At 43.0% G+C, this 26918-nt stretch overlaps 1 long non-coding RNA gene across 1 annotated transcript in view; it reads left to right on the top strand.

The window, feature by feature from the left end:
- LOC137535665 (uncharacterized) overlaps window positions 1–26918 on the top strand; it is a 120524-nt gene that overhangs the window by 15286 nt on the left and 78320 nt on the right. The window contains exon 3 of the long non-coding RNA XR_011024426.1: window positions 10289–10412. This is a non-coding gene — a long non-coding RNA (uncharacterized lncRNA). The remainder of the gene's footprint in view (window positions 1–10288; window positions 10413–26918) is intronic.

Below are 26918 nucleotides of genomic sequence, written 5' to 3'. Positions count from 1 at the left end.
GCAATTACACTTCGCCAAACTACGGGTTCAAAATCAAATATTCGCTTTGTATGCATTTCGTAGACTATGCGTTAAAATAGGCAATTACGCGTAGTGGGAAGCGTAGTGTATACGGATGCTTATGCCCGCATGCAGAAAATTTTACGCATTAACCACTTGCCAACCGCCCACAGCCGATGGCAAAGTGGAGTCTGCAATGACCGCAATACGGCCATCGGTGGCGGCTCGTTGTAGACTAGCTGGTCGGGGATCGCTGGCTCAATGCGAGCGCATCCGCCTGCAATAGGCTCTGCCCACCCGCGACGTCAACCCGCCGGCTAATTAGTAGCGCCGACGGGTTGTTAACCCCTGATATGCCGTGACATAAGCATATAATACGCTTTGCAATGTATACAAAGCGTATTATACAGGCTGCCTCCTGCCCTGGTGGTCCCAGTGATTGAGGGACCACCAGGGCAGGTTGCAGCCCCCCTAGTAAGCACAGCACCACACTGATCCTGCCCCCCCTGCCCTCTGATCACCCACAGCACCCATCAGACCCCCCCTGCCCACCCCCCAGACCCCTGTTTGCACCTAATCACCCCCCTAATCACCCATCAATCACTCCCTGTCACTATCTGTCAACGCTATTTTTTAGATTAGGTTCTAAACTGCCTGGGGGCTCCTGATCACCCCCCACACCCTCAGATCCTCCTCCAACCCCCCCCCCACCTCCGTGTACTGTATACATCTATTCTCCCCTGTAATCACCCACTGATCACCTTTCAATCACCTGTCAATCACCCATCAATTACCCCCTGTCACCACCTGTCACTACCACCCATCAGATTAGACCCTAATCTGCCCCTTGGGCACCCAATCACCCGCCCACACCCTCAAATAGCCCCCCAGACCCCCTCTGATCAACTCGCCAGTGCATTGCTTGCATATATTCTCCCCTGTAATCTCCTACTGATCACCTATCAATCACCCTGTCACCCCCTGTCACCACCTGTCACTGCTACCCATCAGATCAGACCCTCATCTGCCCCTTGTGGGCACCCAATCACCCTCCCACACCCTCAGAAGGCCCCCTGATCACCTCGCCAGTGCATTGCTTGCATCTATTCTCCCCTCTAATCACACCCTGAGCACCTATCAATCACCCCTTCACCACCTGTCACTGCTACCCATCAGATCAAACCCTAAACTGCCCCCTGCGGCCACCCAAACACCCGCCCACGCCCTTAGATCACCCTGAGACCCCGCCTGAACACCTCTCCAGTGTATTATTTACATCTGTTCTCCCCTCTAAACACCCGCTGATCACCCATCATTCACCCATCAATCACCCCCTGTCACTGCTACCCATCATACCCATCAGATCCGACCCTCATCTGCCCCTTTGTGGGCACCGAATCACCCGCCCATACCCTTAGATTGCCCTCAGACCCCCCCACCCCCCCATCACCTCCCCAGTGCATTGCTTGCATCTATTCCCCCCTCTAATTACACCTTGAGACACCCATCAATCACCTCCTGTCACCACCTGTCACCCCCTAGCACACCTACCCATCAGATCAGGCCCTAATTTGCCCCGTGTGGGCTCCTGATCACTCGGCCAAACCAACAGATCCCCCTCAGACCCCCTTCCGATCACCTCCCCAGTGCATTGATTGCATCTATTCTCCCCTCTAATCACTCCCTGAGCCACCCATCAATCACCTCCTGCCACCCCCTAGCACTCCTATTCATCAGATCAGGCCCTAATCTGCTCCCTGCGGGCTTCTGATCATCCGGCCAAACCCTCACCCGCCCCACCGCAGTGACAGAATTTTTTTTTCTGATCACTGCTGGTCTCTACGACTTAATTGTGTCTTGTAATTATCTGCTCTGCTGTCTGCACAGGCAGACAGCTTATTGACCATTCTTTAGGTCTGAGTGCTGCACAGGTCTCTGGAAAACATTTCCTCTGAGAATTCCTTGCTGGTCGTAAAGGTTTGATCCTGCTAGACTTACCTTGAGTCTCAGCCCTCTGCATATTGTTGGCTAATATTATCTGTATTGCCTGTTCTGTCTTTCTGTTCAGCGGCGGCCGACAGAGAATCGTTCTGTCTGTTTGGATCGCATTCGCCCTAGCGGTAGAGGCTGTGGTTCCTCCTGTAATCTGTCTGGGAGTGTAGCCAGAGCTGCGGTTCCTACTGGTCACTCCATCTGTCTGTCTGTCTGGATCACAACCACCCTAGCGGCAGAGGCGGTGGTTCCTTCTGTATTCTGCCAGAGCAGCGGTTACTCCTTCTGTCTGTTTTGTCTGGAACGAATGCTTTCTGTCGTCTCGGTGAGGTAACCGTTTAGCAACCGTTGGCGTTCTCTTTTGTTTTCGTGCTTCTTTGGTTAGTCAGGGTTGGTACTCCTTGTCGCTATTGCGCTTCTCGTGTGGCGACCGTGCCGTGCACGCGCTTTGTCGCTATTGCGCCTAACGTGTGGGGACCGTGTGTAGTTAGTCCTGTCTGTTCCTTTGCTCTGTCTTACTGAGTCTGGTGTCGCTATTGGCAATCGCCATCCTTGCGATTGCGTTCCCACTTGGTTTTCGCTGTTGTGTGTTCACCGTCGCCGGGTGGCGACTAGATTGGTGGGCACACATACATTCTGTCTCTGTGCTCACTTTCTCTCTCTCTCTAAGGGCTATCTTGCCCTACATTGCTTCAACTCGTACAATTCCCATCTGGCATCTGTGGCAGTGCAGAGGGGTTATTCCTCTGCACTCCACAGCTCCATCTGCTGGTGGGAATTTCTCTCTACAGGTGCATTGCACCAAAGCTGGGTTCTGTTGTTTTAAACACTTGTGGAGGATTTCCGCAGTGTCGGGGCACATCTTGTGTGCTGACCACGGAAATAACTCCCCAATCGTTACATGGCTGAGACCAACCGTTATGCCACACAATACGCAACCGCCAATCCAAGAAGCTACCATGCCCAGCCTTTTCGGTGATAACCACTCCAAGTTTCCGAAAGTAACATTTTTGGGGCCTTCTCCTTAACATGGGTCTAGTCAAAAAGAATGTATTGAGGTCTTATTGGTCTACGCACCCAATACATCACATGCCCATGTTCTCTGCTGCAATGTCCAGGTCACGATTTTGAGAACATCCTGCACTTCAGTGCCAATACAACCGGTCATTTAAGAGGCCACCCTGCTTATGAACAGTTCCACAAAATTCGGCCCCTCATAGACCACCTGTCATCAATATGTGCAGATGCTTATACCCCTGAACAGTCATTTTGAGGCATTTGGTTTCCAGACTACTCCTCACTGTTTAGGGCCCCTAAAATACCAGGGCAGTATAGGAACCCCACAAGTGACCCCATTTTAGAAAGAAGACACCCCAAGGTATTCTGTTAGTAGTATGGTGAGTTCATAGAAGATTTTATTTTTTGTCATTAGTTAGTGGAAAATGACACTTTGTGAAAAAAAAAATCAATTTCCGCTAATTTGTGACAAAAATAAAATCTTCTATGAACTCCCCATACTACTAATGGAATACCTTGGGGTGTCTTCTTTCTAAAATGGGGTCACTTGTGGGGTTCCTATACTGCCCTGGCATTTTAGGGGCCCTAAAGCGTGGGGAGTAGTCTAGAAACCAAATGCCTCAAAATGACCTGTAAAATCCTAAAGGTACTCATAGGATGTTGGGCCCCTTAGCGCACCTAGGCTGCAAAAAAGTGTCACACGTGGTATCGCCATACTCAGGAGAAATAGTATAATGTGTTTTGGGGTGTATTTTTACCCATGCCGGGTGGGAGAAATATCTATGTAAATGACATTTTTTTAAATTTTTTTTTACACACAATTGTCCATTTACAGATATATTTCTCCCACCCAGCATGGGTACGTGTAAAAATACACCCCAAAACACATTATAATACTTCTCCTGAGTACGGCGATACCACATGTGTGACACTTTTTTGAAGCCTAGGTGCGCTAAGGGGCCCAACGTCCTATGAGTACCTTTAGGATTTCACAGGGCATTTTGAGGCATTTGGTTTCTAGACTACTCCTCACAGTTTAGGGCCCCTAAAATGCCAGGGCAGTATAGGAACCCCACAAGTGACCCCATTTTAGAAAGAAGACACCCCAAGGTATTCCGTTAGGTGTATAGTGAGTTCATAGAAAATTTTATTTTTTTGTCAGAAGTTAGTGGAAAATGACACTTTGTGAAAAAAAAAATAAAAATCAATTTCCGCTAACTAGTGACAAAAAATAAAATCTTCTATGAACTCGCCATACTACTAACGGAATACCTTGGAATACATTTTTACTTTAGTTGAAAAATGTCAGCACAGAAAGTTAAAAAAATGACAAAAAAAAGACAAAATTCATGTCTTTTTTTATGAATATAATAAAAACTAAAAATCGCAGCAGCAATCAAATAGCACCAAAAGAAAGCTGTATTAGTGACAAGAAAAGGAGGTAAAATTCATTTAGATAGTAGGTTGTATGACCAAGCACAACACCGTTAAAGCTGCAATGGTCTGAATGGAAAAAAAGGCTCTGGTCCTTAAAGGAATACTTAAGTCTAAAAAAAAAAATGATACTTACTCACCCGGGGCATCCCTCAGCCCCCTGAAGCTGGATGGTGCCCTCGTAGCTCCGCTCCGATCGTCCTGTCCCCGCCGGCGGCTACTTCCGGGTTCGGCGACAGCCGCCGACAGGCTGGGAACGCGAGTGATTTTCCGCGTTCCCAGCCGCTATACGACCCTCTATGCTGCTATAGCGTATAACATATACGCTATAGCAGCATAGAGGGTGATATAGCGGCTGGGAACGCGGAAAATCACTCGCCTTCCCAGCCTGTCAGCGGCTGTCGCTGAACCCGGAAGTAGCCGCCGGCGGGGACAGGACGATCGGAGCGGGGCTGCGAGGGCACCATCCAGCTTCAGGGGGCTGAGGGATGCCCCGGGTGAGTAAATATCATTTTTTTTTAGACTTAAGTATTCCTTCAAGGGGTAAAAAGACTGCGGTCCTCAAGTGGTTAATTCCTCTTTCAATGCTTATACCGGTAACTCTTCTATGCATACATTCCCCTTTTCAATGCTGAAATTTGCGTAAATTCGCACTGGCATAGTTTCTGCTCATCCCTGAAGAAAAGAAGGTGACACAGAGAGTCCAATATAGTGCAGTACGTACTGGAATGTGGAATGTAGAAGAGTACAAATAAATATTCTCACAAAACAGGGTTACCTCCAAGGCAACCACTGTGTAGGCAGGTGGGGAGATTGTCCCGTCCCCACTCAGGATTAAGAAGTTGCTCTCTGTAGATTGGAAAAAAGGGGGTATCCCCCTCCACTAAGGGTGGATACAAGGCTGTGTAGTAAACAGAGGCGCCAAAAGAATAAAAACAATACTTAAAATTGTTAAAAGTGCTTGGGAGGCAGTGGTGGACTTACCTCCTATAAGCAGACACTAGAAACTGTCATTATTTAAAACATACAATTTATTGGCATACTCCACAAAAGCATGCAGAATTTAGATTAGTGTTCAGCGCGTAATTTGCATTTGATTTGTATTCAAGGTGTGTACTGAGCCTCAGAGGGGCTGTGCACATCTCTGGAGCTATCACTTCACTTGCAGCCTGTGAGCGCTACCGATTGGTTGCAGTCTTTTTGAACAAATGTGTATACCATTTATGGTTAGCTGCACCAGGTAAGGATTATGTTTTTAACTTTAGATTAGCTATGGTTCACTGTCGAATATGCTTCACTGTCAGACTAGTTTTTGGTTTTAACCTTTGATCGTATATGGTTCACTGTTTGAACATACTTCACTATTATATATGCTTCATTAGTGGTTAGGTCTCTCCCATGGGGGCCCGTCAACTCCGTGGGAGAGTCCATTAGGGATAATTTGTGCACAAATTATGCTGAAGCTAACGCCCCCCTTTACTGTACCTGTTTTGATTGCAAGGTGTGTAATCTGTCCGTTAATCAAGCTCTGCATACTTGTGCAGGTAGTCAATTCAGGTGCAGCTTCTGTTTGGAAGTGCTGCCATTCCTTTCTGCTGTACAAAAACTTAAGTATACTTTAGGCTAGCTGCCTCCATGGGCGTCAGCTTGCATTCAAATTTTAGAATTTACATTAGTGTTCCGCACATAATTTACATTTGATTTGTATTCAAGGTGTAGACTTAGCCTCAGAGGGCTGTGCACATCTCTGGAGCTTTCACTTCACTTGCAGCCTGTGAGCGCTGACGATTGCTTGCTGTCTTTATAATCTGATATTTTGCCTGCGATTACGATTTAAAAAATCGTCTAGTTGGGAGATTAGATCTTCAAATTTTTTATCATGAGAGTTCATTTTGACAGACATATCAGTCACAGATTGTTCCACTTTATCCTCTCTAGCCTCCACTGCTGCCACTCTTTGACCAATATTCACCACCTCCTTTTTGATATCTGACATTTCTTTCTTTCCAATCGCTCAATCAGCCCTTTTATGTCAGACAAAGTTGGCCAAGATCTCACCCGTTCACGCCAGTCTTCTTCCTCCTCCTCCTCCTCCTCCTCCATCTCATCACCGGCCAACGTTTTTATCTTTTTTGCAGGCTCTTTAGCAGCACCTGACTCGGACCCAGAACTTCCACCACCTCCAGATGGCTCAGCCCGTGACTCCTCCATCCCCTCCTCCTCTCCTGCCGGCTCCTTTGATCTTACCTCCATAAAGCCTCTATTGTCCGATGTCTGTGAGCTGCTGTCACTCTTTCCCCTTCTTCCACGTGTCATCTCTAGGTAGAAACTTCAGGACAATCACACCTGGTCCCACACCTGGTTATTTTGAGCCACCTCCACCTTCCACTGTGAGCTGAGCTTTCCCACCTCCTCCAACAAGGCTCCCACACACAGCGCAGCCGGGCTAACTGCTACAGTGCTGCTGGAAGAGCCCAGCGATCAACACCCGACCGGGCTAACTCCCTCCACTTCCAGGCAACTGATTCCTCCACTCCACTAAATGCAATCTGAGTTTACAACCCATTTTGTAAATTCATAGCTAATTAAGTTATCTTAATATTCAGTTTTCAAGTAACATTAAAATACAAGATGATGTGCAGCAGGGGTAAATTATTACAGGATTCATTTTTCTTAACAAACGTATAATTTTATTTTAAAAGGGAAACAAAAATGTATTTAGTGTACAAGATACAGAGGCGCCAAAAGAATAAAAGGTAATTAAATGAACTTAAAAAACCAACTGGTTTAAGTTCATTTAATTACCTTTTATTCTTTTGGCGCCTCTGTATCTTGTACACTACATTGAGTCCACCCTGGGTGGAGGGTTGTTACCCTATTTTCCTGTCTACAGAGAGCGACTTTTTATTCCTGAGTGGGGTCAGCATTGTTCTCCCCACCTGCCTATACAGTGGTTGCCTATTGGTAACCCTGGTTTGTAAGTATAATTTTAACTTCTCATTTATTTTGTTGTCCCCAAGACGAATTACACTATTGGGGCTCTTGGTGTCCCTCTGCTTTAAAAATGTATTTACTTTGAAATAAAGTAAAGTAAGATTCCCAACGTGTTAAAATAGTCTAAAAGTGGCTGCTAACTCCTTGTGAGTGTGAGATGGATTTTAGTCACATTTGTGACTGTTACCCTTAATGAATGTCACCCTGCATTAGCAAAATTGCAAATGTACCAGCCTGAGCAATGACAAAGTTTACAGCTTGTTCACACTAAGTAATATGTTAGCTCATGCTTGGCATGCATTCAGTAGTGATTTAGTCATTACATATTGCCACCGAATAACAAGGTTTCAAATGTGCGTCATCCAAATCAGGTTTTCAGACTTTTGCTTTATTTGTCAAGTTTATCCTTTACAACTATACAAGCAGATACCCCATAGCTTATCTCTTTTTTTCATCAGTAACCAATTAACGCAGATGTCTAATAGGCAAATGTGAATGTTTACTGCCATACACGTGTTTTTTTCACCAAATTACTTTTGCCTGCTGTCTTCAGGCATTTTTGTATCTCCTTATTCCATTTTCATGGACGTCTAAAGACATTTAGTACAAAACTTTGGCTCATTGCCAACTTTTTTACTTCACCTGCGATATGCTTTCACTGAAAGATTTGATTAGCCCGTTTACAGTTTAGATTATCATTCATAATACTCAATAGAAATAAATAAATATATATATATATATATATATATATATATATATATATATATATATATATATAACCACTTTGGTACCAGCAGCCTCTGCCCCCTTAAGGCAAATGAAAACGGCTCCTGCCCGGCTCACAGTGCTCTGCCATCATAGAGGTGGCAGGGCAGCACATTGCAGCGGGAACGGGCGGGGACACGTGGTGAATGAGACGTAGAGCTTACGTCCAGTCAGAACTGCCGCACCACCCGCTTGACGTAGATTTAAACTGCGTCGGTCCGCATTCGGTAAAATAAATATATATATTTAAATAAATAAAAAAGTTAATAATACTTGGCATAATGCTGTATAATTAAAATTCTCAATACTTTTCATGTGTATTTGCATCTCACTGAGAGTCCCTGCTGCCTAATGTGGGCTTTGGTACGTGTACATTTGGGACAGACAATTCAAACATAGCTAGTGATCAAACATAGCTAGCTACTGGAAAGTTTAATGGTTAAAGGCTCTGTCTCTGACTTAGGAGACCTGGGTTCAAATCTCGGCTCTTCCTGTTCAGTAAACCAGCACCCGTTCGGTAAAGAGTAATTGGGCTAGACTCCCTAACACTGCTTCTGACTAGTGTGCTGCAACTCAAGTGCTTTGAGTCCTCCAGGAGAAAAGCGCAACATAAATGTTTTGCCTTGTCTTGTCTATTCATAGAGTAACCACCTATTGGGGGTGTGCTACGCATTAGCCCTATTCTCATTCGTATGCCCTGCCTATTATTTCTGTTTATAGGGACCCTATTACTATTTACTAGGACAGAAAATTACGTGGAAGTGGAATCAAGACTGAAAAAAAAACACACACAAATTTTTTTTTTTTAAAAATGGTCAGATTTTAGCCTTTATTCAAAACATAACACTTGAACTGGATTCATAGCTTGGCCTTCATTTGTGGTGTTTTAGTGAACATATTGCTTCGTTGTAAGTGTTATTTACATGGGTCCTGTTCTGTCCTGCACACACTGCGTTTGTTCCTGGAAATGTGAGAATAACAGAAACATGAGCTATGTTTTTCATAGAATATTTGTACCTATTTTTGTATATTACTGAACAAACACTCATTATGTTCCATTAGCGTGACACTGGAGGCCTCTTAAATATAATTACATTAAAAAGCCACGTAGACGGTACTTTTTATTGCTGCTCATACAGAAGGCTTCCTTTGCTTATCCTGATAAAAGCAAGTAAGGCTAATATGTAAGCATCTCTTAAGACAATTGGCTGTGTCCAGGTAGAATAATGGCCAGAAATGATTAACAAGTGCTGTTAAATGCACATATCCTCATAGAGTAAGGAAGCAAGCTTTCATACTAGCTGTGCACTTTAAGAAATTCTGGCAGTTTTTCACACATACGGCTTGATATAGAAAACTCATTCATCTTCTCACCTGATCTCTGTTTCAACTTATCTATATAAAACCTTTTGAAACACCCAACAAGCAAATGCTGAAATTAAGCTGAGAAAAGTACTGACAGGAACAACTTCTTTTAAAGGATTTTTTTTTGTTCTGTGAAAGTGTTGAAAAGTTATTTTAAAGTGCAAAGTAAATTATGAGAGATAATCCATAAAATCATTTTAAGGGAATCAGCCCCAGAATGAGTAAGGTATCATTCAGATGGATGGCTAAACTGCTTGGTTGTCGGGGCAGTTCAGTGTCAGTTTTTTACCTATGGGTGCTGTTCATGTACGATTGAAGTGCAACTGTCCGGCAGTAATTGTAACACCAAGTGCTGACATGTGGTGGTGTTACCCAGTGGCAGAGAACTACAACATGTTGTCACTGAGAAACTACACGCAGATGTGACCACATCAGGAGGGGGGTTGGGTGCCTGTCCAGTGCCAATACAGAGTGCTAACGAGTGCCCGGCTGGTGCAGGAGAACATCTGACACAGTGAATTATCCTCCTGTCAGCTGACCATCTGAAAGAGCCCTAAGGCCTCCTTTACACAAGAGGCTGAAGGCCGTGAACCACCACCTGCCAGCTGTTCCTGTGCTCTAGCCAGGCACTTAATAGTGCTGAGCACAGGCAATGCCGAGATAGCCAATGCAATGAGAACATCTGACAATTGAACTCATAATGCTTTTTTTTTTCCTGCAGGATAATCACACCACGTGTGGGATTACATACTCTGCACTAAATTTACAGAGACGACGCTCAGTGAATGGCTGATCGGTAGCTACACTACCAGATGAGCACAGTACCACTTCAAAGAGGCCTAAAGGTACGTTTTTGCAATAAATATTTCTTTAGATTTCCTATCATTTTCAAACAACTTTCTGTACAATGTTAAAGTTTTCTAACTGTCCAATCAGCTTGTAATTATAAGGAACAACTTTTGGAGAAGGCACATTAGCATACCTGCAAATAATTAGACAAGGGAGGAGAAAGGTAGATATGAGAATGAATGACATGGTGTGAGCAATTATCAGCAGGGGACCAGAATGCAAGAATAACTCAGTAACAATGAATTCTAAAGAGGCTTGTAGCCACGAAAAGGTAAAATCTCTTGGATAATTTTAGCTCACCAAACATGAAAAGTGAAAGCGATTCTTTAATGGAAACCTACAGGTAGAGGTACATGGAACTTGTTCTCTTATTTACCTTCCTAAAAATGCCTGTTTTCTAGCTGCCATGCTGATTTTTTTGGCATCAGTAGTGTCTGTAGTTCAGGCATACAGGCTCTCAAATCAGACCAGAGTCAGAGCATCAGATATTTATCTTTCTCCAGTGATTCGAAAGGAATTACAGGTAATGAATCAACAGAAAGCCAAACAATTAGGATTCTCTGAAATGGTATAAGGACCAGAACCTCCATATCCTCAATCACTACAAGTTTCCTTTAATATCGTTCAGATGAAGTAAGGAGAAGAAGTGTGTAGCGGAGCGGGAGAAGCGTATAAATCACGCTGCGGTTTTATAGTAAATGTGTCTGATAAGGTGAATCACTGCTTCCATTTTTCATTTCCTTCCTGTGTAGCAAAATCAATAAATCTAGCCTATGATTATCACTGCATGATCCCACAGTTTGCTTGTAAATTAATTGCAGGGAATTCTTTGTACCTACGAAAAACAAAAGAGTGGTTGTGAATATTTGAGGAATGCTAACAGCTTTTTTTCTATTGACTGGATTGGTTTATTCAAAACAACCTTCATCTAATTAAAAATAAAATAAAAAAAAATCTTGCTGTGAGAGCGTTTGTACATGACTGCAGTCACACACCGACTGCTTTATTAATCTATCATCAGCTCCAGCACTGTGGTTGTATTTGACCTAGATGAGGGTTTGGAACTCATAGCACCCAATAGCAGACTATTTGCAATACTTGGGTTTGTTACCATCATTAGTGATCTCTGAAGATCTTGTAAGGAACATATCTGTATCTGGTGCAGATTGTGCTAAGAGCTGGGCTGAGAACTCTACTTCCGGGACTCAGCGCTTGTTCCCCGCTGATGATGTGCAGGCTGGGACACAGGCCACACTTCATGATAGGCGGAGGACGCGATCTGAGTATGCCTTCCGCAATGGTAAACAGTAGTCAGCTGACTGCGCGGTGTCAGCTGATCTTACAGCTGACACTTAGGCAGGGTGAACTGCTGTTTGATTGGATGTGCAGAGTGTGGCCGGCCACTGATTGGATGAGAGTTGTATTTAAACATTGTGAGTGCGCCCAGTCATCTCCCATAATAGCATAGCTGTGGCTAGTTGCTGGGTGCGCACTCTTACTAATATTGTTGTCATCTGGAATTGACCCTTGGCTTGTTATGTTAATGAACATTCTTGCCTGCTGCCTGGACCAACCATTGCTGGTTACCTGGATACTCTTGCCTGCTGCCTGGACCGACCTTTGCTTGTTACCTGAATACTCTTGCCTGCTGCCTGGACTGAACTTTGCTTGTTACCTGGACACTCTTGCTTGCTGCCTGGACTGACCCTTGCCTGTCACTTGGATCCTATGACTGCCTGTTACCATTGTGGGCCTCATCCTCATCTTCAAGGTATTGCTACTGTTTGACACTTGTGAACTTTTGAACTCTGTTGATACTTGCCTCAGTGGGGCTCTGGGGGGTTATTGTCCACTCTACTTCAGTCTGTATGCCTTGCACGTTAAGACCTGGGGGTAACCGTAGTTAGGAGACAAATAAAGTGTCCTGTTCACGTGGGGGCTTGTCTATAGGTGAAGACCATGGGCCAGGCTCAGAGTCAGGGCATTAGATCGAGGCATAGGGACTGATTGTGGACATAACCTGTCAAGCCTTACAGATATCCAGCCTAGAGAGGTTTTATAAAATAGAGCCCATGGTGGTATTTAGATAAATTGGCCTTTATCCAATTCACCTTTTTTCCTAAGTTTTTTCTTTTAATAGATAATGCTTGATCTTCAGTTTTTCTTATTGGTGTTTCTTATTGGTCTGCAATGGTCAAAAAGATTCCTTCATGGTGTGGGGAGGTGCCGGGGAACTATTATGTTTTAAAGAAAATAAACAATTCCTTCAGTTTAGCTCTATATATTGCAAAGATGCATAGTAAGCATTATTTTGGATTGTTTGGTTTGTTTTTGACAAGAGCAAAAACCACAAAATTATAATAAAGGAAAAGATTATTTGCACATGCGTAGAAAGTATACTGGAGTCTTATACGTCATTTATAAAATCACCTAAATGTTCATCTTCTACAGGATTACATGTAGACAGCGAACCTTAGCAGGTGCACTGTCCCTTGGCATCATGCCCAGAATATGTGGCAGGATGCTAGAATGGGTTTTAACATAGGACACAGTAACAAATATGTTCTTGTGGTTGGCTTCAAACAGAGGTTCTGCAGAAATGGCATCTTTCTTGATATCACATCTTAACTGAGCAGTAATTTTCCTATCAAATTTATTGTGGTATATGTATGTAAGAATATAATGCTATTCTAACTTAATATGGACACTTGCATACAACATGGCAACTTTGGCCTTGCAAAGAACTTCTGCTAAGCCTCAGTGTGTATGCCTTGCAGTTAGGGATGAGCGTAATGACCTAATTACGAATTTCCGAAATTTCTACAATTACGATTTTAGCAGTAATCGAAATTTCGTAATTTTCGCAAATTACGCACATTTTCGTAATTACGATTACGAAATTTAGTATTTTAAAGTTTGCAAAGGTTTCTATCCCTCTAGATGCCTAAAATGAATAACCAACCAACCAACCAACCTCCTCCTCCTCCTCCCTCTCTCTCGATTTGTAGTATTTCAAAACCATACTCACATTCATGACATGTCCAGGGATCAAACCCAGGCCAACCACATGGAAGACAGCTATGCTCACCACCATACCACCAAACACACACTAAATAGACTGCTAACCTAAATCTTACTTGTAGACAGTCATATGAGACACATGCTGGGTGCAGGGCTTTGTGATTGGACCATGCGATAGAGTGAGGTGCAAAAATGAAATCATGCCTAGCAGAGGATGGTTTCACAGTGCTAAATGCTAGGCTGGCTGTGGTGCAATTGGTTAGTGTGTCTGGCTGGTAACAGCAAGGTTACAGGTTCAATTCCATCCAGGCATGTCTTTTCCTTTTGCGTTCAACAGTTGTCCAAACAGAGCCAACAGAGCCCCAGATAGCCATGTAGAGTTAGGTCACAGCTAGCCTGGCTGTGGTGCAATTGGTTAGTGTGTCTGGCTGGTAACAGCAAGGTTACAGGTTTGATTCCATCCAGGCATGTCTTTTCCTTTTGCGTGCGCGCGCTGCGCCATTGAACCCCATGGGGTATTTTGCGTGCGTAAAACTTTACGCATGCAAAACTTTGTGCTCGGTGTTTGGACAACTGTTGAACTCAAAAGGAAAAGACATGCCTGGATGGAATCGAACCTGTAACCTTGCTGTTACCAGCCAGACACACTAACCGATTGCACCACAGCCAGGCTAGCTGTGACCTAACTCTACATGGCTATCTGGGGCTCTGTTGGCTCTGTTTGGACAACTGTTGAACGCAAAAGGAAAAGACATGCCTGGATGGAATCGAACCTGTAACCTTGCTGTTACCAGCCAGACGCACTAACCAATTGCACCACAGCCAGCCTAGCATTTAGCATTGTGAAACCATCCTCTGCTAGGCATGATTTCATTTTTGCACCTCACTCTATCGCATGGTCCATGGTCCAATCACAAAGCCCTGCACCCAGCATGTGTCTCATATGACTGTCTACAAGTAAGATTTAGGTAAGCAGTCTATTTAGTGTGTGTTTGGTGGTATGGTGGTGAGCATAGTTGTCTTCCATGTGGTTGGCCTGGGTTTGATCCCTGGACATGTCATGAATGTGAGTATGGTTTTGAAATGAGAGAGAGAGAGAGAGAGAGAGAGAGAGAGAGAGAGAGAGAGAGAGAGAGAGAGAGAGAGAGAGAGACTGGCCTATTCATTTTAGGCATCTAGAGGGATAGAAACCCTTACAAACCTGAAAAAGTAAAATTTATTACTGTATTATAATTGTATGAGTATATCAGTATTATTGTCCTACATCTATATGTGAATCTGTATATGAGCAAGCAAAGTGTATTGATTCATTAGTAATTAATAAATGAATAATAATGCTCCCCACACCCCCCACCCACTACCCACTGACTGCCCACCTGGACCGGTATGTGCACCTACCTGAATATTTGTTGCACTGGATAGCACCTTTTCACACTGCTGTATGCATTTTATATGGAATAAATAGTATTGCTTGCAGTGCCGACTTCTGCTCTTTTCCTACTATCTACTGATCCAATCTTCCATGCCAGAGCACGCATAGCATGACACTAGGCAACCTGGATGGCACAGTTGCAACCCTCCTGCATATGCTGCAGTGCTAACGTCTGGCTCTTTATCTTCTATTTATCGTTCTATGGCCTCGATTCATAAAAGCATGTGCGATAAAAAAAAAATCTGGTTGGGGGAATACCGTATTCGGTATTTTAGACTTTTGTGTGCTAATTCATAAACTTTTACAGTTGCGATAAAAATGCGGGGATTTACCGCACTAAACTGTCGGTAATAACATGAGAAGAGTAGATGGCTGAGTCGATACATTTGCTGTGCAGAGACAGCATTACAATAAAAGAGGTATCCCCCAACTTCCCTTTAGATGTGCATGTTTTGTTATACTGCTTCTGATTTGATTGTCCTGAATCGGTCTATTAGTCTTTCTAAACAATCTATTTAATTGCCACAGCTTAGAAGAACTTCAAGAAACTTTACACATACAGGCTTTCTGATGTGAAATAACATCTGAAAACAGGTACCCAAGAGGTTAAAAAACACAGCCTGGGGTATTCAGGGAAGCCTTGTTTGTTCCAGTTGCTCTGCTGCTTGCTTTTACACAGTCCCTCTCTCTTACTGCTCTCTTATTACCTCTTCAAAGCAGGCGGTATTCTCTGTGTCATTACCGCCTGCTGTAATCTTTAAGAATTGACATTTACTGACGTGCTGGAGGTGTTCACCGCATAAGTCAGTAATTTACCTCACTGCTTGGGAATTTCAGCTTTTCATGCGGTAACTGCTTTTATGAGTTGACATTTTGCTAAGTGCTCGGTAAACCGCATGCGGTAATGCTTTATGAATCGAGGCCTATGAGTATATAGGCTACTTTTTCCACATCAAGTGCCTCCAGCCACCTCGAGATTACACCTCCTTGTTCTAGTAATCATGTCTCTAATGTAAGCCCATACTTACGCACAAATGCAATTAACTCTCCTGAGTTTTCTCCTAGGAGATAATTTTTCAGCTTCTATTTAGAATAACTTTTCAGCACTTTGCAATCGAAAAGTAGAAAAAAGTAGGCTGAAAAGTATTGTCAAAGCTATTTCTCTTGCTTGCTGGTGAGTTAAAAGGCATTTCATTGACAAGTTTGAAAATATCACTCCTTAGTGTAAAATAATATTGTCCTGGGCTTCTGGTAATGCCCCACACAGCACTAAACCATAACTTCCCTGCAACCACAAAACCAAAATTGTATAAATTAAAGCCCCAGTATACTTATCAAATGACAGCATTCAGCATTGAAATCCTAATTGCTGATTGATCACACAAAGTCAAAATCAGCAGTCCAACAGCCCCCTTGGCCACCAGCACACAAAATGATCATAGGGCCACCTGCAACCACCATACTCCACCACGACTCACCAAAATAAGCACAGTGGAGCTATGTAAGAATTTTTTGTCCTGCTTCCACTGCGTCGGGTCTCCTCTTCCTCCCAGCAGACACTCGCCCTATCCTGCAAGCCTGGCTCGAGGTGCATGTCATGTGATCGGGAGATGGAGGAGGGCAGCATGAAGTGTGTGTGGCTGCTGGGAGGAAAATAAGACTCAATGCAGCGTGGGACAGATTAATATATGACACTGCTTCCTGTACTACTCTGCAAAGGCTGTTTCACATCGCAAATCACTATACAAATCGCAATTGTCATTTTTGGCAATTTTGTGGTGATTTTTTTTGCAGTCTCTCCTAAAGCACTGCATGTAGCACTTTGTGAGTGCAAGCACTGCAGTGTGAATGCTCCTGGAGGAAGGTAATGCACTAGTGACTTGCCAATTGCCAGAAATCGCAGCACAAATATTGCAGAATCATCTATGGTGAGAAACAGCCCAATGGTAGGAGCAAGCCCCATAGACCGTACCCCTCCATGGAATTTTGCGGGCAGTGTGTGTGTGTGTGGGGGGGGGGGGTTCTATTGTTATGCCGGTGCATTGAATGCTGTGTGAAATTTGGCAATGTAAGTGATCCGTCACTGGCATTAAATAGTTTTACCGTGACTATCTACAGCTACAGGGCTATCACTCACACACTTGTTTATTAATTCACTTACCTCCACACACTTATTTGATGTTGAAGTTAGGCTGCTTTCACAGTGGGACAGGCTCACGTTAGAGCACGTTAGAGCAGCCTGTAACGCACCCCCACCGCACAGCAATGAAAAATCAATGGGGTGCTCACAGTGCCCGCGTTGCATTACACAGTAATGCTTCACGTCAAGACAACGTACTGCATGCAGTACTTTATACTGTTTGCACATGCTCAGTACGGGTGTTTTTTTTTTATTTTAGGGGTGGAGAGGAGGCGGGGAGAGGCCGTTACGTAGCCAGGCACATGGCTACTTGGCATTCACTGCACTTGCAGTGTTTACTCATTGGAGCGGCCGCTGATTGGCTGGCGGAACCACGTGATGCGGAGAGCTCCGCTCACGTGGTCTCCGCAGCGCCTCCGACAGAGCAGGCACACCAAGAGCTGCTTGTAACGCGGCTCTTGGTAGCGTCCTGCTCCAACACCACCAGGCGTTGCATTAGGGGCACGTTATGTGCCCTATAACGTCCCCTAAACGCAACGTCCTGGTGTGTAAGTAGCCTTACTTGAGGGGCAGGCATTCCCCCCTCCCCCTCCCCAGTAGTGAAGAGACAGACAGACACCCTGGCAGTGGAGAGGAGACACGGGAGTAAGGAAGGAGACAGGTGAGAGTAGCTCTGCTGTTGAGTTGGTCAGCTCAAAATCTAAGTCTTTAGCGACACACTCCCAACCCCTCGTCAATAGAGCGAAAACCTCCATCCACCGGGATCAACCAAATCTATTATTGTCGGTCATAAATCGAATGATCGAATCAGCTGGATAACAATAAAAATACTGAGCCGTGTATGGCCACTTTAAGTATTTTAGAAAGTCATAGGGCCTAATTAAATTCCCTTGTTTCCTAAGTTTTATCCTAGGTAATATTTTCACATCTAATCAATGAAATGTCTTTGAAGCCACCTGTAAGCAAGAAAAAACTCAGAATCATTTTGACAGCATTTTTTACTCTACTTTTTGATCATTCTTCAATTGCCGATTGCTGAAAAGTTGTTTTAAACAGAAGGTGAACAACCATAGGAGAAAACTTAAGAGAAAAAGTGAATTGAATGAGGGCCAAAGTATTCTGCAAATTAAAATGTAAAACAAATGAATGACATTAAATTGCAAAGGAATTGCAGGATTACTGTACTGTACATTTATAGAATTTTTAAAGGAAAGTAGAATTTCCCTGGCTATATAGAAATAAACTGGACTGTATTTGGCCTTCAGGGTGATGGCTATGAAAATAATATACTGTAATACAAAAAAAAATGCCAGACCCAGAATTCGGTGTAGAAACACTGGAGACTCATAAAGTTGGTGTTAAACTCTAGACCATTTAACATCTTGTACATACATTTCTGCCCATTTTTATAGCATCATCATTCTGTTTCCTATTTTACCTGTGCCATTGGTATGAGCTGGTTGGAAAATTGGACTAATATTAATATTAATAAAAACTGTCAAGTAAATAGTATTTTGCAAATGTTTTTCCAAATGCATTCAGACATTTTTTAAACTGTTATTTGACAAATCTAATCCTGCAAGTGGAACTAACAGGAAGTTCTCGTTTCTCACAGCAATTACTGTACAGTATACACATATTTCTGCAGTGACAGTGGACTCTCTTTGTAACACATCTTAAAAACGTTTTGTTGCACCCGCTCAGATCATGTAGTGTCTGGTAATTTTAGGGTTCAAGCTTCCTTCTGAGACTTGTTGCTTAGCCAAATACAGTATGTGTCTGTTCTTGTTCCAGAATTACAGTACCGTTAAATTATAAGCAGGAAATTAGGGTGAAAAATCCAGGTTTTTACTGTCCCCAGCTGATCACTTGTGACATTTACTCTCTCCCCCCGCCCCCCCCCCCCCCCCCCCTCCCTTCATTCCTTCTCAACCCTATGCCCAGTTACTATGTTTAATGATAAGTGTAGCCACCTCTTCAACACTGCCCTCCACTCCCATACTCCAGCAGCCAGTCAACCTAGACTTTGCACTCCACCCTAGTCCATATCCTTACTTTCCTCTGGACTTCCAATCTGATTCAAAGCTTACTTGAAGTGAGACATGACATGATGAGGGAAACATAGCCTCATTTAGTACTAGCCCTATTAAGAAATTAAAAAATGTCTTAAAAGACTGGGGACTTTCAGGATGCACAGATAATGTAGGACTTGTGTGACCTGGGCACTTCTAGACACACTATTACTGATTTATAAAGCGCCAACATATTCCGTGGCGTTGTATGAGTTATAACAGTTGATGACCATGAAATGCATCCAGACATCCTTTCGATGTACAAACAGTTGTACTCTGATCCCACCACCAAAACCATTTTTTTTTACATTTTTGTGGTCTCTCACTGCACACTGTTCATTGCAGATATTAGTATAGTGATGATTGTTATTGCATTACCATTGTAGGTGGCTTGTCATTCCTTGCCTACAGAGTATTGTGTACTGAGTTTCATGAACAATATTTTATAATTGTTTATTTTTTGCAAATATTTTTAACACAGTGCTGCAACTTGTTATCCATAATTAAAATATATGTTGTTATAAGCTTACGTTTTTTATCCTCACTTCTTATTCCAACAGGTATATTCCATTTACATTATTAATTTACTTTAATCAGTTTCCTATCGTCATGCTGATGTATATCAACATCCAAACTTTTTTTTGTATTTGCAGCTGCTGTAGACAGTTCATATTACCCAGACACTAGAAACCGCCAGCAGAATACTGGTTTCCAGATCCTGGGTAAACCTAGCTCCGAGTTTGGCACTTTTTTTGTGTGATGATATGTCCCTTCCCCATTGACTTCCCTGCACTGTGTCTCCACCTTTAGGCCTCGTTCACATTAGATGCGCTAAAAAACGTGTAAAAGCGCATGTTAAAAAAAGCATTCAGTGCAATGCGCTGTGCTTTTTTTACCCAATTTTTCTTATTGTAGCAGAAGCAGTTGTCAATAAAGCTTTGTTTTCATATGTAAATGTATTTTTTTTCCAATTAGGGGTAAAAAACAAAGCTTGGTGTATTTGCCTTCTTAAAACAGAAGGAAATCTGCAGTAATTCAGCTATAAGTGAACATTTGTGGTTACCCACAATGCACTACTACTTTTTTTAGTAGGAGGGCTTTTTGGTCCCTTTTATCCCCGTATAGATTCCTAGTAGTTTTAGGTCACCCTGAGCTGCTTGGTCACTCTGGGGTAAAAAACACATGCACTTCTATGCGCTTAAAAAGCTGACCCATTCACTTGCATTGATGAACGCTTTACAGCTCAACGCACAGAAATGCATGCAACACCAGGGCCGGCCTTAGGTTTCACAGCGCCCTGAGCGAAACCTGATTTTGGTGCCCCCCTCCCCGTTTCGTCCTCTTTGCACGTGCGGTTACGCGTACGCACACACTTTGGGATGTCCCCCATCTATCTGCCCCCCATCCCCTCCACTGGGCAATCCACCACAAACAATGCTGGGAATACACGGCTTGTTTTTGAGCCATTTAGATGGCTTGATAGATAATTTCCGACATGTCCGATCTCCCGCTCGATCGTTTAGCTGCTCGATTTGTGACAGCACTGAATGGAAAAGATAAGAAAAACGAGCGGAAGATAAGAGAACCGACTGCAGAATCAAGCGGCGAAACGATCGAGTGGCAAAAATGAGCCGTGTATGCCCAGCATAATGCAGGCACCCCCAGCCACAAAACAGAAAACAGGCAGACAGCAGATCTATGCACGTATGCGCACACACACTACACACTCACACTATACACACACACACACACACACAATCTATACACACGGCCACACGCACACAATCTATATACACGGCCACACGCTACACACTCGCACAATCTATATACATGGCCACACGCTACACACTCGCACAATCTAAATACACGGCCACACGCTACACACTCACACAATCTATATACATGGTCACACGCTACACACGCACACAATCTATATACACGGCCACACACTACACATACACAGCTAGACACACAGTCTATATACACAGCTACACAGACACACACACACACACACTACACTACACACAGTCTATATAAACAGCTACACACACAGTCTATATACACAGCCACACACACAGTCTATATACACACTACACTACACTACACACAGTCTATATACACAGCTGCACACACACACTACACACAGTCTATATACACAGCCAGCTACACAGACACACAGTCTATATACACAGCTACACACAGTCTATATGCACACAGCTACACACAGTCTATATACACACAGCTACACACACACACACACACACACACACACACACACACACACACACACACACACACACACACAGTCTATATATACACACACAGTCTATATATACACACAGTCTATATATACACACACAGCTACACACACAGCTACACACACACACACACATACTACACACAGTCTATATACACACAGCTACACACACTACATTCTAGCAGCGGCAGACAGGACAAGACAGTTTGTAGGAGCTTGCTCCAGAAAGAGAACGACACAAATTCTAACAGCCCACAAGAGGATTACCTCGCCACCTCGGACTGCTCCTCTATCCATCCAGCGTGCTTGAAGGGGCGGGGAGGGGGGCTGATAAGGAAGTCCGAGCGTTGGAGAAGTATGTCTCCTCCAGGTCCTAGTGCCCGCTTCTGCACTGGACAACAGCCTGCTCTGCTCGCAGTTTGTGCCCTAGTTGTCCGCCTACTTGTTATTGCCAGAGGCAGGAGCGCCCCCCCCTGAAGCCGGCGCCCTGAGCGATCGCTCCGGTCGCTCAGGTCAAAGGCCGGCCCTGTGCAACACTACGTGTTTGTAACACAGTGCAGTGCATAGATATGAACCAGCCACATTTAATTACATGGGAAAATCAATACCTTGCAGAGAACGCACAGGGGAATGTGAAAAGCGCACAGAAATGTCCCTGATGTGAACGAGGCCTTATGTGTTTGTGAAAATATTACTATTATCATGAAAACATCAGTAAAAATTAGGCTGCCAAATGTGGTCATAACTGGAGACCAGACCCCCCTCCCCCCCCCTTCCGTTTTCAGTTGTAGTTGTCTACATAGAATTGTTTAAAACTATGCCAAAACCTATACTGTAGATAGCTAATGCTCCATGACCACAAAGTGAGCAGCTCATCTTGCTTGATGTGGTATGAGTTTGTTATCCTTTTCTTGTGTTTTACCATTTTTCTTATTATTATCTGTGTGGTTACAGAATCAATGGACATTTTAATGTAACATCTGTGACTTTGTACCAAACCTTGTTTGGAAAAATGCTTTTATTCATGCTTGACACAAGCTTTGTTTGTAAGAAACAACAGTTGTTTTGTGTCTAGACACTGGGAACCATGAGGGACACTTCAAGTACGCAATATTTTTTCATGAATTTTGAGACTTACATACATTTAAATGTGAGAAAGTCAAATTTGTGCGCAACTGGCAAAACTGGGGGTACAGTCTTGTTGAGCAAATGATTTACAGTTATTCTTAACAAAGTGTTTCCTCCCATGTTGTGGCAACCAGTGGGTGAAGTGATGGTATGTGGTATCAACCAGTGCAGCACACTGGAGTAATGGCATTTAGCTTGAAAAACTGCAACAAAAGGGAAGAGAGAGGGCCTCTATACTATTGAATGTGCTTACACAATGAAAATAGGCTGTTTTGCTTATCTCACATAACCAGGCGATCCACACAACTTTGAAGGTCGCATACATCTAGCGATTTAGCTGTATGATCGACAATTCAATTTGATAATTTGATGGAATCGAGAGAGAATAGAGTGTGCTCCAGAATTCCCTATCAATGAAAAGTAGCTGATTTCATGTCGAATTGATGAGCTTAGTCGATCAAGCAGAATGCAAGATATTGGTCGATCGCACCGGAATCGGCTACTGTTCACAAGTAATTCAATCGACTCTGAATCGATTTTTGCATTCTGAACATGGAGACACAACATCGGTCAAATCGAATGTGAAGGTAAATAGCATAGGATATCGTGTGTAGAGTGTGGGTTACTAGTCGATTGACTATCGATCAACCATACTGAAGTCTATTCCTTAATAAAGTCGATTGCTTTGTGGATTGAATCAAAATTGCTAGATGTATGGCTACCTGTAGAGATGGTCCGAACAGTTCACCGGCGAGCAGTATTCTGCGAACATCGGCTGTTTGCATTCGCGGCAAACAGCGAACATTTGGCGTGTTTGATTCGCCCCCTATACATAATCATTGAGCTAAACTTTGACCCCTTACCTCACAGTCAGCAGACACATGGCAGCCACCCAGCTAGCACCCCTTCCTGGACCCCCCTATCAAAAAGCAGTTGCGGTGGCCATATTGGATCAATTCTCTGCTGGCTGCTGAACGTTAGTGAGAGCAGCATCAGACTTGCTGCAGATAGGTAGGAAAAGTATTTGCTAGGCCTGTCTTCTTCTTACTTGTTGTGAAAGCACTCCAAACACCCCTTTTGAGGGCTAGCACATCAGCCTCCTGTGTTTTTTTTGTGTGTGACACTCCACAGCCCACTGACACCCAGAGCTGTGTGCACACTACTGCTGTTGCCTTATTAAGTTGCAGGCACAGAAACACACCAATGCATTATTACTTCACTGTATTCTGATAGTACTATTGTATCTCTCTGTGTGAGACCCTCTACTGCCCACTGACATCCAGAGCTGTGCATAATGGGATTTCTGCCCATTAGGGTTTATAACCCTCCTCTGCGTCAAATACGTAATTTTCCCAGGGATTTTTGGCATGTATCCCACTCTGCCATGCCCCTATCTAGGTGTTTGTCTTTGTAGGTTTTAAAATTCACCTTTCCATTGAAGTCTATGGTGGTTCACCAGATTCGCCTGTTCGCAAACATTTTGCGGAAGTTCGCAAAAATTCTATGTTCGCAACATCTCTAGCTACCTGTAGTCCATTGTGGCCAGCGGGGGTTATCAGGCAAGAAGTCGTCTGCAGTGGGGAGTCTATTTTCTCATTTTGTAAGCATGTTGATTAGCTATTATGGCAAAACAATAAAAAGCTATCCCACCATAGGGTCGCTCTCTCTTCCCTTTTTTACACATATAAACTTGTTTATCATTAAATATGTTGGCACTATGTAAATAAAATAATAATGAAAGGAAATAAAGAAATTATCCACTGGATGTTATTCATATTCAGTTTAACTGAAGAAACTTTGTTTTCGATGTTTCTGTTCTTCAGTGTTGCGCTGTAATATACTGTATAATATTGGCATATATACCATTTTTTCTGTGATTTTTACATTGCTTTTAGCGCTATTGAATTTTTACCATAAATTAAGACATCATCAGCAATGCAAAATAAAATATGTCACCTATGTGTCATCTAGTGTTTCCAGGCAGCATATTTTGATTTTCTTTTCTCTCTCGAGCTCCACCATTGCTTTGTTGCCACTCCAGTAAATGTTCTTTACAAGTGAGCATTATATTTTCGACTCAAGTGAGAATGCAAGCATGCTGACTGTTACATGTGAAACTTCAGAGTTGACAGATTTGAGAAGTGAGATGAGACATTTTCATTTATAGATTAAAGAAGAATGTTAACAGCATGTTTTAAAGGAAGAAAGTAAGGTTCTTAAAATACCAAGAAGCTTAGCTGACCTACTTAAAAAAGCCCTTGAGGAACAGTTGTCTTCTAAACACAATGATCCTCTTGCCTTCATCTCCACCCCATGGTAGTGTTGTATGTGTTTGGGAGGTCTGCCTCAGAAGTGCATTGTACAGGTATTAGCAAAGATTAAATTACAGGTTAAATGGAGGGTAATGGCACATTAACACGAGCATTCTAATAGCTTAGAGTGTCACTTAACTCTGTTAAAATGGTAAAATAGCAGCAGTAATTTTACCGTCTTGGTGGAGCCAAGCAGCATGTTAAGAGTGGATTGTTGTTGGAGCTTTAACACTTGACAGACTGAAGTGTCAAGGCATGTATACTGCAGGGCAATGTTCTCTAACAATTGAATGTTTAGCGAAATTACTGAAGGAAGGTGTCCATTATTTTAGTTAAAGATGAACTCTAGGAACCAGGAAAAACATCATTGTACGTAGTGGATTGCCTTTGATGTTCACAGCATGTTACAAGCCAGCAACTTTCTTAAGATAAGGGCGTAAAAAAAATCACTATTCACTGTAGGTATGTAGCAATAACCATAGCAGCCTAAATCGAGACAGACAAAAACAGCGCAGGAAATTTGGCCGCACCATGTGCCGCCATAGGTCGCAATGCAAATTACGGCTATTTGGGTGCTGTCAAAAGACGGAGCCCCAAATTTCTATAAAAACAGCATTATTCGGCCGGCAGCAATAGCTGGCAGCAGAAATATGTCTTAACCCTGAGTCCACGATGGCTTGGAGGGAGAATAGTAATTAACAACTTTTGTAGGAGCTGGGTGATCCATTTTTAGGCTTTGCCCTTTGCCCAAATATCCCGGCGCCTCAATTACATTTATGCGCCTAAGCAGGTTTTTTGAGGCCCAGGTGTAGTCATGGTCCATCCAAATCAAAAAATGTAGGTAGCATGTCCTCCAAATAATATAATTAGGCCAGAAAGTAATAAACATAGGCAACATGATGTCCCCTAAATAACAACATTAGGAAGCATATCTCCTAGATAATATGAATGGGCAGCCCCAGATAACATTCTGTAAATAAGTAGAGATGTTTCCTCATATTTAGGATTCTCTGTCACCAAGAGGCAATCCAGAGCATCCCGACCTGGCGGCTATAAGGTAGCTATATAATCCATCAGCCACTAGGGTTGGTTGCCCATTAGGGTGCTATGGATCTCAGCCACATAGTGATTGGCTGTACAGTGCTTGTACAACAATATGCTGCCACTATGCATTATGTGCAGGAGCGGGCTCCCTCTATCCTAAACACTGTAAGGGGGGATGGGTACGAGGTTGAGGAAAGATCTTGGGGGGAAGGGGAGCGCTTCACAATGAAGTTGCCCCTTTGCATTGGATCTCATTATTAAAGGACACCCGAAGCGAAAATAAACGAATAAAATAAACTATTGTATCTATCTTCCTTCTCCTAAAAATGACTTTTTAAGATATTCCACAGTTTTAATTTATGTTTAAATCTACTTTTTAAGTTTTAACTGTTTTATTGTTTTTGCTCCATGACACATTCAGTGAAATATGCCAGAGCTCAAATCTATGAACTATTGAAACTTTTTATCTCTTTCCTGCTCTCAGAAGCCATTTTCTGCTAGGAAAGTGTTTTATAGTTGGAATTTCTTATCAGTGAGTGTCACACTTTAGTCACTTCCTGTCTGAGTCAGGACTGAGTCGGCCACTTACATACCTGATATTTAACTCTTTCAGGCAGAGAAAGAGAGAAAGGAAAAAAAAGGAACACAGCATAGTTATTTGTATGCTAGATACTGTGCATACCCATGTCTATCTCATCATGCCACATGTCACTTCGGGTATCCTTTAAAGCATGATTTTCACTGAAAAAGCTTTTGAAAGCTTACTATGCTATCAGGTGGTATATTTAGACCTCCGTCTCTACTTGAACATTAAGTGTGAGCTCGAGTGTTTCCATGACAATGAAATTAAAGAATGGAACACAAGCTGCTGAGTGCCATTTTCTGATCGGATGTTATTGCTAAATAGGTTGAACCTAGCAATATATAGGGCAATTATTATAATTACAAATAATAACTTGGATCCTCCCTACCCTTTAACGCCTTTATTTAAAAACTAGAACAGTCTCATAATGGTTGTAGTTTTTTTTTTTTTACTTATCCTTAACAACCAATTGCCAATTGTCTATAGCACACTAGAAGGCAATTTTATAAAAAA

The sequence above is a fragment of the Hyperolius riggenbachi genome, chromosome 10 (assembly GCF_040937935.1).
Source record: "Hyperolius riggenbachi isolate aHypRig1 chromosome 10, aHypRig1.pri, whole genome shotgun sequence".
In the NCBI taxonomy this organism is placed as follows: Eukaryota; Metazoa; Chordata; class Amphibia; order Anura; family Hyperoliidae; genus Hyperolius; species Hyperolius riggenbachi.
This window is presented reverse-complemented; position numbering and strand designations above follow the sequence as displayed.